We start from the raw sequence: 12,011 nt of genomic DNA, 5'->3' as shown, positions 1-12,011 counted from the left end.
TGCCCCCATCTTCAGGGACTTACAGTGTAGCTTCCTCTGCTCTCCTGGGGTCAGTACCATTCCTTCAAAGCTTCTCTGTATTCCAAAAATGTGTTGACATCTTGCAACGGTCTGAATGTTTGTCTCCCCCCACCAAAAAATTCATATATGTTGAGTCCTAATCCCCAAAGCTGGTAGTATTAGGGGCTGGGGCCTTTGGAAGGCAATTAGATCATAAGGGTAGAGCCCTCATGAATGGGATTAGTGCCCTTGTAAAAGGGACCCCAGTGAGGTCCCCAGCCCCTTCCGCCATGTAAAGATATGAGAAGTCTTTGCCCCAGAAGAGGTTCTCACCCAATCACTCTGACACCCTGATCTTGGATTTCCAGCCTCCAGAACAGTGAGAAATAAATTTCTGTTGTTTATAAACCACCCAGTCTGTGGTATTTTGCTGTGCTGCCCAAACAGACTAAGACACGTCTCTTTGACATTCGATGCAGCCCCCTCCTCGCTCTGGTAGGCTCACACTTGCTTTAGTTCCTGACTGTCATTTTGGATGAGTTTCAGGTGGAAATAGAGATAAACATGTGTGTTTAACAGATAGTGTTTAACCAAATATCTCTCCACTAGTTTTAAATATTTCTTACAAATAGCTTCATAGCTTCTTCCATTTATTACAACATTATGTGCATGTTTTCAAAATAGTCCCATACTTAGGGCAAGCAGGCAGGCTGCTAGAAATCACACTGCTAACCTAAAAGCTATGGTCAAAATTTCAGTCCACCATTATAATATTTTTAAAGCATATCCCAAACAAATGGCATTTTCTCTATATATACTTCAGTACCTACCTCTTTAAAAATAGCCCTGTTCACCATCAACATCAAGGAAAGACCCTCCAGCAGCCAAAAGATTATGACTCACTGAAGGCTTTGGTAATGGTTAATGGTTTTTAGCAATAAAGTCTTTTTTAATTAAGATTTAAAAAAAAAAAAAAAAAAGTCCTGTTCTTATGCCAATATCACACCTGGTAAAATTGTTAATAGTGACTTGAGATCACAAACTGAGTGATTTAAAACAACAGAAGTGGATTCTCTCCCAGCTCTGGGGGCTGGAAGCGTGAAATCGAGATGTCAGCAGGCCCTGCTCTCTGCAGGCTCCAGGAAGCTCAGTCCCACACATCTGCTCCAGTCTCCGTGTTGCCGGCAACCTTGGAGACCCTTGGTTGTAGACATATTGCTCCAGTCTCTGCCCCATCTTCACATGGTCATCTCCCCTGTGTGTGTCTGTGTCTCAGTTTTCTCTTCTTATAAAGACACCAGTCATTGGATTAGGGCCACCCTGACCAGCATGACCTTATCCTAACCAATTACATCTATAAAGGCCCTGTTCCAAATGAGGTCACATTCTGAGGTTCCAGGTGGCCATGAATTCTTAGAGGACACCATTCAACCCAGGGCACCCACCCTGAGTCTGGTTGGGAGACAGAAGATACAGAGCCTGCCCATTTCTATAGAAAATGAAAACTCCTGATATGCATTTTCCTAGTCTCCCTGGCAGGTACTGCACAAGTGGGTGCCCGGGGCTTGGCCAGTGGGACACCCACATGGGATTTTGTATCTGGAGCTAGAGCTTTTTTATAAAGAAGCAGGGGAGCCCTGGCAGGTGTGACTCAGTTGGTGGAGCGTCGCCCCATGCACCAAAAGGTCACTGGTTTGATTCCCAGTCAGGGCACATACCCAGGTTGTGGTTCAGCCCCTGGCTGGGGTGCAACAGGAGGCAATCCATCAATGTTTCTGGTGGACCCTGATGGGCCAATAAAACTGGACACTAAATCTTACCCACTGAACAACTGGTTTCCCTGGTTCCGAGGGCTGGAGGGACTCGTCCCCCATCGGCCACAGGAAAGGGGAGAGAAATATTTGGGAATATTTGCACAGGCGTATGTGCTCCCTTCCTGGACTGGATTGAATCCTTCCAAGGCAGGGAAAAAAGGGAAAAAAACAAAGCTGTTAAATTTCCATATTTAAAAAGCTCATACGCTGCTTCAGCTTTTAAACTAAAATAAACTTAAAAATACAAAGAGAAAGTCATGAATTTCAAATTAACCACCTCCAATCAATGTGATGGACAATGTTTTACTGAAACTGAATCATTGGTGTGTGGTTTAATGCGGAAAACATGTATTTTCAACTTTTTAAAAAAATAATGGGTCTTGCCCGGCCGGGCGTGGCTCAGCGGTTGAGCATCGACCTAGGATCCAGGCGATTGGGGTTCGATTCCCGGTCAGGGCACGTGCCCGGGTTGCGGGCTGCAGCCCATCAATGACTCTCTCATCATTGATGTTTCTATCTCTCTCTCTTTTCCTCTCTCTGAAATCAATAAAGATATATTTAAAAAAAAAAAGAGAGAGAAACAAAAAAACCATTTAAAAATAATGGGCCATTATTTGAGTCACTGACATTATCATTGCTATATTTTTTTAACAATAAACTCCTTTTTAAAAACCTATGCATTTTTAATGAACCAAATAATTTAATCATGCATCTCCAAAAATGTAATACAGAAGACATTTAAATACTGTTTAATGAAACTTCTTTATTATTTATTTACACCACACTTCCTGCTAATCCATATTGTCACATGTTGGGTGGGAAGGAGGTGGAGCTTTGACTCCGTCGTCTCGTAGGCCACACAATTCTGTGGTCGGCACCTTCTACTTGAACTCTGTGAAGTATTTGCCTTTGATGACACTGCACGCTGGTTCATCTGCATGAACAAGGCCTTAATCCAAATGGATAAGCAGGTTTTAAAATTGTGAGATGGCACCGGTTTCTGGAGTGGTCATCCAGATGATCCAAAATGAAAACTCATTTAAAACCTCTGATAGGACTCACAGAGCCCCAGGAATCTGCCTGCACACCTGCTCTAAAAATCATCACCCTGAATTACTTGGGGAGAGGATTAGGATGAAGAGACGGCTCGATGGCCACATGCATGGGGCCTGGAGGTGTCTGCTGCTGACTTGCAGAAACAGCCTGAGGAGACTCCAGCATATGCAAGGAAGTAGGGCTGAGTTTCCAAGAGACAAGTGTACACACCTCCTATACATTCGAGGAAGGGGTGGCCTCCTCCAGGAAGTCTGATACAATCCTGGCCAGAGTGGGGCTCCTTCGGGAGGTTAACAACTTTCCACTGTGCTTCCTTGAAACTTGAGCTGCAAACTTCTCAAAAAAGGTTAAAAATTACCGCAGTCTGAAAAAAACAATAAACAATTAACAATGCTTACCTCTGGAAAGTAGGAAGGGAGTAGTCGGGGAATTTCCCTTCCACCCTAGTACACTTTATGGATTGTTAACATAAGCATGTATAACTTATTTTAGAATTCATTTTGTTAAATAATAAAGAGTGCCTCGACTCTCGGAGGCCAATACTGTGCAGAGCCAATGGCAACCACACATCTAGGATTTTCTGGCTCAGCACCAAAGTCTGTTCTGCTTTTGGTGAGGTGTTGTTGCCATTGATTGTAAAGGTCAGAGTGGTTTAGCATTTGTCCAAGCTGCACTCTGGTGAAGCAGGCAAAGAAAGCCAGGTCGGTCTGATTTGAAGCCTGCATTTTCCTCACTGACTGAGGGGTGGAAGGAGCAACAGGACACAAAAATTAAGAAATGACAACTGAAACATTGACTATTTAAACTTCAATGTTGTCAGAGGATTGGTTTTAGTAACCAGGAGAGCCAGGCTTAGTTCTGACACTAACCATAGGGGAGGTTGGACAAACTGTTAAGTCTCTATGGCTTCAGAGTTCTGATTGTAAAATGGGGGTGACATGCACAGCCCCCTCCCAAGGCTATCTGTAACATAGACACAATGCCCACGGAAAGAAAAGTTCATTTTACACACACGCACACACACACACACACACACACACACACACACATGTTATTTTAACCTCAAAATTAATAGCCCTCCTAAAAATGTTCTGGTTGGGAAAATTCTAATAGAAACTCCTGACTCTGGAGTTGAAAGATTTAAGATAATCGAGTACAGTGCAATTACATTTGGTGTCAGTTTGAACTGTGGAAATTTGAAATAATGTAAAAATATGAATAAGGCTTCCTGTTATGCACCATAATTGAAATAAAGAACCCCACCCAATTAGAAATCAGTCAAGAATCCCTCAACGTCAAAACTGGTGGGACGGGATTGTACACGGCTCACGATGTTGCCAGAGGGTGGCGCCACTTTCTCAGGTAAACAGATGTGCATCCTGCGTGGGTAGTGTGGGAACCACCGTTGCTTAGTGTACTCATTGGGGCTTTTGAGTTCAAGTGGTCTTGGAAGCCCTGGGGCTGAAAACATCCCAATGTGGTATAATCATTCTAGACAAAAAATTGGCTGAGATAAAGCTAGAAGAAGACCAGTCACTGTGATTGCAGCTATATTAATTTACCTGTGAGCCTTCTGCAAAATAATAGGGATGGTGCAGAGCGACAGGTCCATGATAGCACAATACTACAATGATTGTATGTTGTGCTCTGGGAGCATACCCCACCTTTAGAGTTGTTCTTATGGGGAAATTATTCTTGAGTCATTGAGTTTTAAATGATGCACGTCTCTGGAAACACACCTTCCTCATTAAATGTGAGCAATCAGATTCTGATCCCTAGGAGAAGGAAGTCCTGCCCTCCCAGCCCGTCCCAGAAAACCCCAGGATACAAGAGAAAACCAGGAGTTTTTTAAGTTCCACTTTGTTCTAGGTTATGCTTATCTGCCGTCTCTCATTTAATCCTCACAGCTCTACCTGGTTCCGTTATTTACCCATCCACCCCCACAGCTGATCCTCTGTCAGTGTCTTAACTTCCTTCAGCAGACGAGAAACTGAGGTTCAGAGAGGTTAAGTAATTTGCCCAAGACCTCCCAGCCGGCAGTCTGTAGAGCTGGGATTTGAACCCAGGTTAGCTTGACACCGAAGCCTGCTTTGTTCCTGTGTACCAGGGTGCCCCTAAGTGATGCTTGTGCGCTGTCTCTGCCATCAGAAATTCAGCAGAATAAGCAGATGTATGTGATGAGGGTGGAGGGAAGGTATTTCTCAATGAAGTATCGTTGCTCTTTCATAAATTACTTCAACGTCCGGACAGGATGATTTAAAAAATATATATCCTTACTGATTGCAGAGGGAGGAAGGGAGAGGGAGAGAGAGAGGGATAGAAACATCAATGATGAGAGAGTCGTCATTGATTGGCTGCCTCCTGCATGTCCCCTACCGGGTTTCAAGCCTGCAACCCGGGCATGTGCCCTGACCAGAAATCGAACCTCGATCTCCTGGATCCTAGGTTGATGCTCAACCACCAAGCCACGCCCCGTTGGCCCGGCCAGGCTGATTTTGAAGATTGTTTAGGTGGAAGCAGTCACACTTTCTCTCCAGACATAATGTCACCACCTGCGGTTAATGTAGCTATGGTATGTCAATCAGTAACCTTCTAAATCGGTGATTCGCTTGTGAGATTTTATGTTAGTTGAGTCAGCTGCCTTTTAATTTCATGGAGTCAAGGAGTGGTTGACGTAGGCAGGCAGAAAGGGTAGAAATGGCAAATGCTTCCCAGACCTTGGGAAATTGTAATGTTATTTATCCGCCCAATCTCCAAACACAGATGAGGAATTAAAAGCATGAGACCCTGGGTAAGTCACCCATTGCTAGATAACAGGCCAGCACCTGCCTTGTAAAACAGCATCATTCTGAAAGTAGGGTGGCTGTGTTCTTGGTTAAATTGAAAGTGAAATGAAATTCAATCTTCTATATATGATTCAGGGGACTTACATACCATGTTTTCCTTTTCAAAATGCTTTGACATGTGTTATCTTAATTTCTCTCTGCACAACCTCCCTGCCTGGAACAAACTTTTATTGTAGCACTTATGCCCTGTAGTTAATGTTTAGTGTATATATCTGTCTCTCCCGCTGGTTTATGACTTTCTTCGGGGAAGAGACCCTGCTATATTTTATGCATCGATAAAACCCTAGCACTTAGCAAGGTCTTGACTAGGGCTTGTTTCGTTGCAAAAGATAGAAACCCATTGGATGAAATTTAAGCAAAAAGGGGGCTTTGTTTCCAGGAGCCCAGGGGCAGTGGTGCAGCCACGTTTTGGAGGAACAGGCATCAGGCTCTCTCGAGGCTTCTCACCTCTTGCATCTGTCTCATCGACGCCCCCTCTCCGCAGAGTGTCTCCCACGGCTTCCTGCGCCCCTAGGCTGAAAACCTGGCTGCCAGCATCTCCTAACACACGCGCAACGTGTCCAGCCCAGGGCTCTGCCCGGTCTCCAGGGATCGAGGCTCTGATTGGCCCAGCCTCGGTGAGGTATTCACCTCTAGTCCAATCAGCTGTGGCCAGAAGGGTGTGGTCCATTTGTAGGATGGAGGTTGTTCCTATGGCAACCACAAGGCACCTGGGGAAGGTCAGTTCCCTGAGAAAGGGGGGAAGGGAAGGGGCAGCCCCAAGAATAAGGGGCCGGTACATACTTGGTGCGCCCCAAATGCTTACTGCTTTGCTCCGCTTTAAATGCTGCAGCTCCCCAAACACACTCCCCCGTACTTTCTCTACCCGCCCCCACCCCCCCAGGCTGGAGGGGTGGGAGGAGAAAGGGAGACCTCCAAGCAGTAGGAGTGGGAGGCCAGAGCTGGGTGGCCAGGCTCATGGTGTCCCTGGAGTAGGTTCTGCAGACAAGGCCCTGGAGCAAAGCTCAGGTCCCTCCGACCCTGATGTCCAAGCTGGCATTGGCTTTCTCTCTCAACAGCACCATCAGGGCTGTCTGCCCTTAAGTTCACAGCTGCAGAGCCTTCCCAGGGGCCCATAAACACCTCTATCAAAGGCAGAGTCCCCACAGCCAGGGACCCCAGGTAGAAGCCGAGTGAGTTCATCTTTTAAGGTTCACCTTGAATATCACTTCCTGTGTTAATCATCTCTGGCTGTGTAACAAATTACCCCAAAAGTTTGTGGCTTAAAACAACGAATATTTATTATGGCTCACTGTTTGTGAGGGTCGGTGATGTGAGCATGGCCTCAATAGGTGGTTCTGACTCAGGATCTCTCCTGAGGTTGCCCTCGAGCTATCTGCAGGCCTGCAGTCTGTCTCATCTGGAGGCTGGACTAGGGCTGGAGGATCCATTTTCAAGCTCATTCACATGGCTGTTGGCAGAAGGCTTCAGGCCTTGGCCACGTGGGCCTTTATCGCACAGCAGCTCATGACATGGCAGCTGGCTTCCTCCAGAGGGTGTGATTCAAAAGAGTGAGTATACCCAGGATGGAAGCTTCAGTTTTTTACAACCTAATCTCAGAAGTTTCATATCATCACTTCTACTTTATTCTATTAGCCACACAGACCAACCCTGGTGCAATGTGGGAGGGGACTACACAGGGTGTGAATACCAGCAGGTGAGGGGAGCAGGGGCCGTCTTGGAGGCTGTGGCCAAAGGTCCCCATTGCAGTCCTCAGGGGATCGGTACTTTGTTCACACTTCTTGTGAAGTTTTTTCCGTGTCTGTTATGGATACTTTGTTTCAATCCCAGACTACAAACTCTCTGAGGGCAGTGACTAAATCTTACTTATCTTTCCCTTCATTTTTCCCTACATGGTACCTAATACAAACCATATATTCAATAAATGTCAAATTAATATTGAACGCATAAGTGAATGAATAAATGCATGAATGATTAGTGACCAATTCAGTGGATCAGTGGATAGTTCAAAAGACTAGAGGAGATAACATGAACTATTATATTATCAATTTCCCTGATTTTCTGCTGATGGAGATACCTAAGGAGTTGGTTGCTCAGATCTTGCTTCCTTTTTTCTCCGGTTACTTCTCCTTCCCCACCACCCTGTGGTTACAGCATCAGAGAGCTTGTTTGCCATCTTGGTATAAGGACACCCTGTTCCCTTGTCACACCTGATTGGACCAGAGCTGGGTACCTGGCCCAAGCTGGGCCAATGGACTTCTTCTCCAGGGAATCTGAAATTGGGACTAAGAGAGGCCAAGCTTCAGTCTGGCTGCTTTCTTGTCAAGAGAGACATGAACAACTGGAAACTGTTGGCTATAGAGATTCTTTTTTTTTTTTTTTTTTTAAATATATCTTTATTGATTTCAGAGAGAGGAAGGGAGAGGGAGTGAGAGATAGAAACATCAATGATGAGAGAACCATCATTGATCAGCTGTAGCCCACAACCCGGGCATGTGCCCTGACTGGGAATCGAACCCTGATCGCCTGGATCCTTGGTCGATGCTCAACCGCTGAGCCACGCCCGGCTGGGTTATAGCGATTCTTTGCTCCGTGGACTGGGGAGCAGAGAAAGCCAATCTGCCACAACAGAAGGCAAGAATGCAGAGGAATAAATGAAGAGAGAGAGGGGGGAAGGACAGGTGGCAAAAGCATGATCTACATGTCCAGCTAGGTCCCCATGAAGTACCTTCAGGTTCTTATAATAAATGGGGTTTAAGCAATGGTGTGCGGGAGCTGACTCACACTGGTTCATGACATATTTCTTCAATGACATCACATTGGTAGCTTGAAATAGGCCAGGGCAACAGTATTTACACCGCAGAAACTGGCCAATGCTGCAAACCAGGGGTCCCCACTAAGAGCTGGTTATTAAACACTTACAAAACTGAAATATCTGCTGGGCAAACTCCTACTCATGCCTCACAACCCCTACCTCTCCTGTGAGAACCTGCCCTTGGTGTTTGTGGGAAGCTGGTTTTCTGTATACTCACAGTGCCTAGGAGACACCATGAGACAATCCAGAACTCTGAGGGTCACATAAGCCAAGCGTAAAACAGACACCCCAACTAGGCAAAAACTGCTTATTGCCTCTAAAGTGAAGTCCAAGCTCCTTGGCATGGCAGGCTGGCCCTCTGAGCTGTGGCCCTTGCCCTCCTTGCATCTCCAGGCTCTTTCCTGCCAGGTCGCCCCCTCCACTCCCTCCCCACCCCATCCTCACACCCTGACCCCCTGAGCCTCCTCAACCTCCAGCTCAGAGTCTTTACCCCACGAGCTGTCAGTCATCTGGAGAATCTGATAAAGATCATGGCCCTTTTCCCTGGGGGAAACACACCCAAACATATGAACATTCACATACAGATCATGGCCCTTTTCCCTGGGGGAAACACACCCAGACACACGAACATTCACATACAGATCATGGCCCTTTTCCCTGGGGGAAACACACCCAGACACACGAACATTCACATACAGATCATGGCCCTTTTCCCTGGGGGAAACACATCCAGACACACAAACATTCACATATAGTCTCAGGAGATCCATGGACCAAATCCCTTCTTTTCTCTGAAGCCTTTCCTGACTCCCACATCCTGTGTGCCCCCTGCTTTACCCCAAACATACTCTATCTCAGCACCTTCAGTACTTTTTCTTAAATTTGTTTAGTTTTGAGTCCTTATATTTTTTAAAGCCTACAGCACCCAGTATTCCCAGGCAGTCTCCCAGCCAAGTACTAACAAACCCAACCCTGCTTAGCTTGGGGGCTCAGACAAGATTGTGCATGCTCAGGGTGGTTTGGCCATAGACTATTTCTGAGTCTTTTGCTACGCTGGGAGCTTCTCCGGGGAAGCACCTATTATGGTCTTATTTCTGAACACATGGGTGACTGAGAAATGACACGTGTGTCCTAACACCCAAGTTCTAATTGTGAGATCAGGGTGTAGCTACAGACACCACCTGCTGTCCAAGCACAAAGGTGTGTCATTGAGGATGGCAGCCCTGCTCAAGGGAGAAGATGCCACCTGAGATAGGCCATGGCACCCATAGGCAGGGAGCACCGTGGCCAGAGTATTCCCAGCACCAAGGGACGGGAGGGTACCTTGAGCAGAGGAGGAAGAGCACCTCAAGTGTGGCACCAGGGAAGGAACATGAACTTTGGGGTCCCAGAGATCTAGGTTCAGATTCTAGCTCTGTCACCTATCGCTTGCGACTATGAGTAAGTCACTTTGAGTCTCAGTTTTCTCACCTGTCAAAACCTATTGAGTCACTGTTAAAATGAAAAGAGACGAAAGAATAAAAAAGAAAAGAAAAAATATTGAAAGAGACCATCCATATAAAGTGCCTGGGGCACAGAGAGAGATGGTCAATAAAAGCTAATGTCCCCTTTTCCTGTATTCAGGGCATGTCAGTCATACACAACAGAAGTCAACTCTCTGTTAACTAACGCAAAACAAGGAATTTATTTGTTAGAGTGGCAGAGACTGCTAACTGTCCCCCAATTTCTGTTAGTCTTTTCTTACATAATAAATAATTTTTAGCTAGGTACATAGTTGCTCAGCTAAATACTACATTTTTCTCCCCAGCCTCCCTTGCAGACCGGCATGACCTGGTGACCATGTTCTGGAGGGTGAGATGTGACCGGAGTGATATGCCCTGGCCGGCGTGGCTCAGTTGGTTGAGCAGCCCATGGAAAACCATGACCTGTGTTCTAGGTACGCTTATTGCTGCCGAGCTGACAATCCTCCTAGGCTTCCCAGCAGATACACCAGGAAACGTGTGTGTATGGATATGTGAGTTCGTGTGTATAGATAAGCCATACATCTAATATCAACTTCTGTATCTCTATATATCTAAAAACCAACAGTTGAAACCAACATCTCTAATTCCATTCAACAGACAGGGTTTACTCCAGTCTCTTCCCTTTTCCATAGGAAGCTACTCTCCTCTCTGACGGTAAAGAACCAGATCCCAGTGTCTCCGCCGTTTCCATGTCTGTTCTGTCTCCCTGTGCGAACCAATCCCTAGACACTCAGGGCCCTCCTCGGGGCTGGCCCTGCCATGTTCGCAGCCGACCAAGGGGAGGGAGAGACCAGATGCACATTTTAAGGTGACATCACCCCCTTTACTTTTCCCTGCTCACCAAAGAGCTCTGTCCTTGCAGTTTGGCTTTCCATTGATCTTGCTTATTGGTGCAGGACAAACTGACCCCCTGGAAAAAACACTTCCCCCTCACCCCTGGGCCACAGGAAGCTGGGACGGATCTGCCTTCTGCTTGAAGAAAGAAGGTGCTGATTAAAGGGGCTGGATACCTTCAAAAGAGGATGCTGGGGGCACAAAACCTGGAGGCTTGTTCAGCACCAGCCCTGGGCAGGGGGCCTGTCTCTCCAGGGGAGCCCGAGGGTCAGGCAGCTGCTCTTCAAGAGCGTCCAGCCGACCCCCTCCTCACCCTCGGCTCGCACCCTCAAGAGCAACCGAAGCGCAGGAGCAAAAGCAGCCTCTGTGCTGGGCGCTGAGCTGGAGGCTCTGTGCATATTCTCCTTTCAGCCCTCACAGCAACGTTTGGGAGGCAGTATTACGGTCCCCGTTTTACCGATGGGGATACGGAGGCTTAGACAAGTGGCCGAGCCCAGCCGGCGTGGCTCAGTGGTTGAGCGTCGACCTATGAACCGGGAGGTCACCGTTCGATTCAGGTCAGGGCACAGGCCCAGGTTGCGGGCTCCATCCCCAGTCGGGGGGTGCAGGAGGTGGCTGATCAATGCCTCTCTCATCACTGATGTTTCTCTCTCTCTCTCCCTCTCCCTTCCTCCCTCTAAAATCAATAAAAACATATATTTTAAAAAAAAAAGTGACCCAACCTGCCCAAGGTCACATGACAAGCTCCTAGGCCAGAACTTCAACGCTGGCCGACCAGCCGCACTGTCCCGCTCCGAGCCCTTGCCCGCTCCCGTCAGTGTTCTCTTGACCTCTAACTGTCAGTCTGTGGCTGTCCATGCTCTGGCTAGTTCTGGCTTTTTCCAGGAAATAGCATCCTGGGCTCCCCAAAGATGTCACTGCCAAGCTTTTACAAAAAGTACTACTATGTAATATTTAACACGTACAAAATAAAATATGCAACATACGTATGCAAGTTACAAGTATAATAAAACAACACCCACATCTCTCAACTTAAAAATATACTAACACTTTTTTTAAATTAGGCGTCATCTTTTATATTTTTAGAGATTTGTTGTGTTTTCAAAATGCATAACCTTTCTTA

At 46.6% G+C, this 12,011-nt stretch overlaps 1 protein-coding gene across 1 annotated transcript in view; it reads left to right on the top strand.

Moving 5' to 3' along the window:
* Positions 1–12,011, top strand: part of ITPK1 (inositol-tetrakisphosphate 1-kinase) — a 177,643-nt gene that overhangs the window by 8,674 nt on the left and 156,958 nt on the right. Inside the window, exon 2 of the mRNA XM_081147907.1 lies at positions 10,339–10,467. The gene's annotated coding sequence lies outside the window, so the exon portion shown is untranslated. The remainder of the gene's footprint in view (positions 1–10,338; positions 10,468–12,011) is intronic.

Source organism: Miniopterus schreibersii, assembly GCF_964146895.1.
Source record: "Miniopterus schreibersii genome assembly, chromosome: 1".
Lineage (NCBI taxonomy): Eukaryota > Metazoa > Chordata > Mammalia > Chiroptera > Miniopteridae > Miniopterus > Miniopterus schreibersii.
Note: the sequence above shows the minus strand (reverse complement) of the source record. Positions and strands in the feature narration are given on the sequence as shown.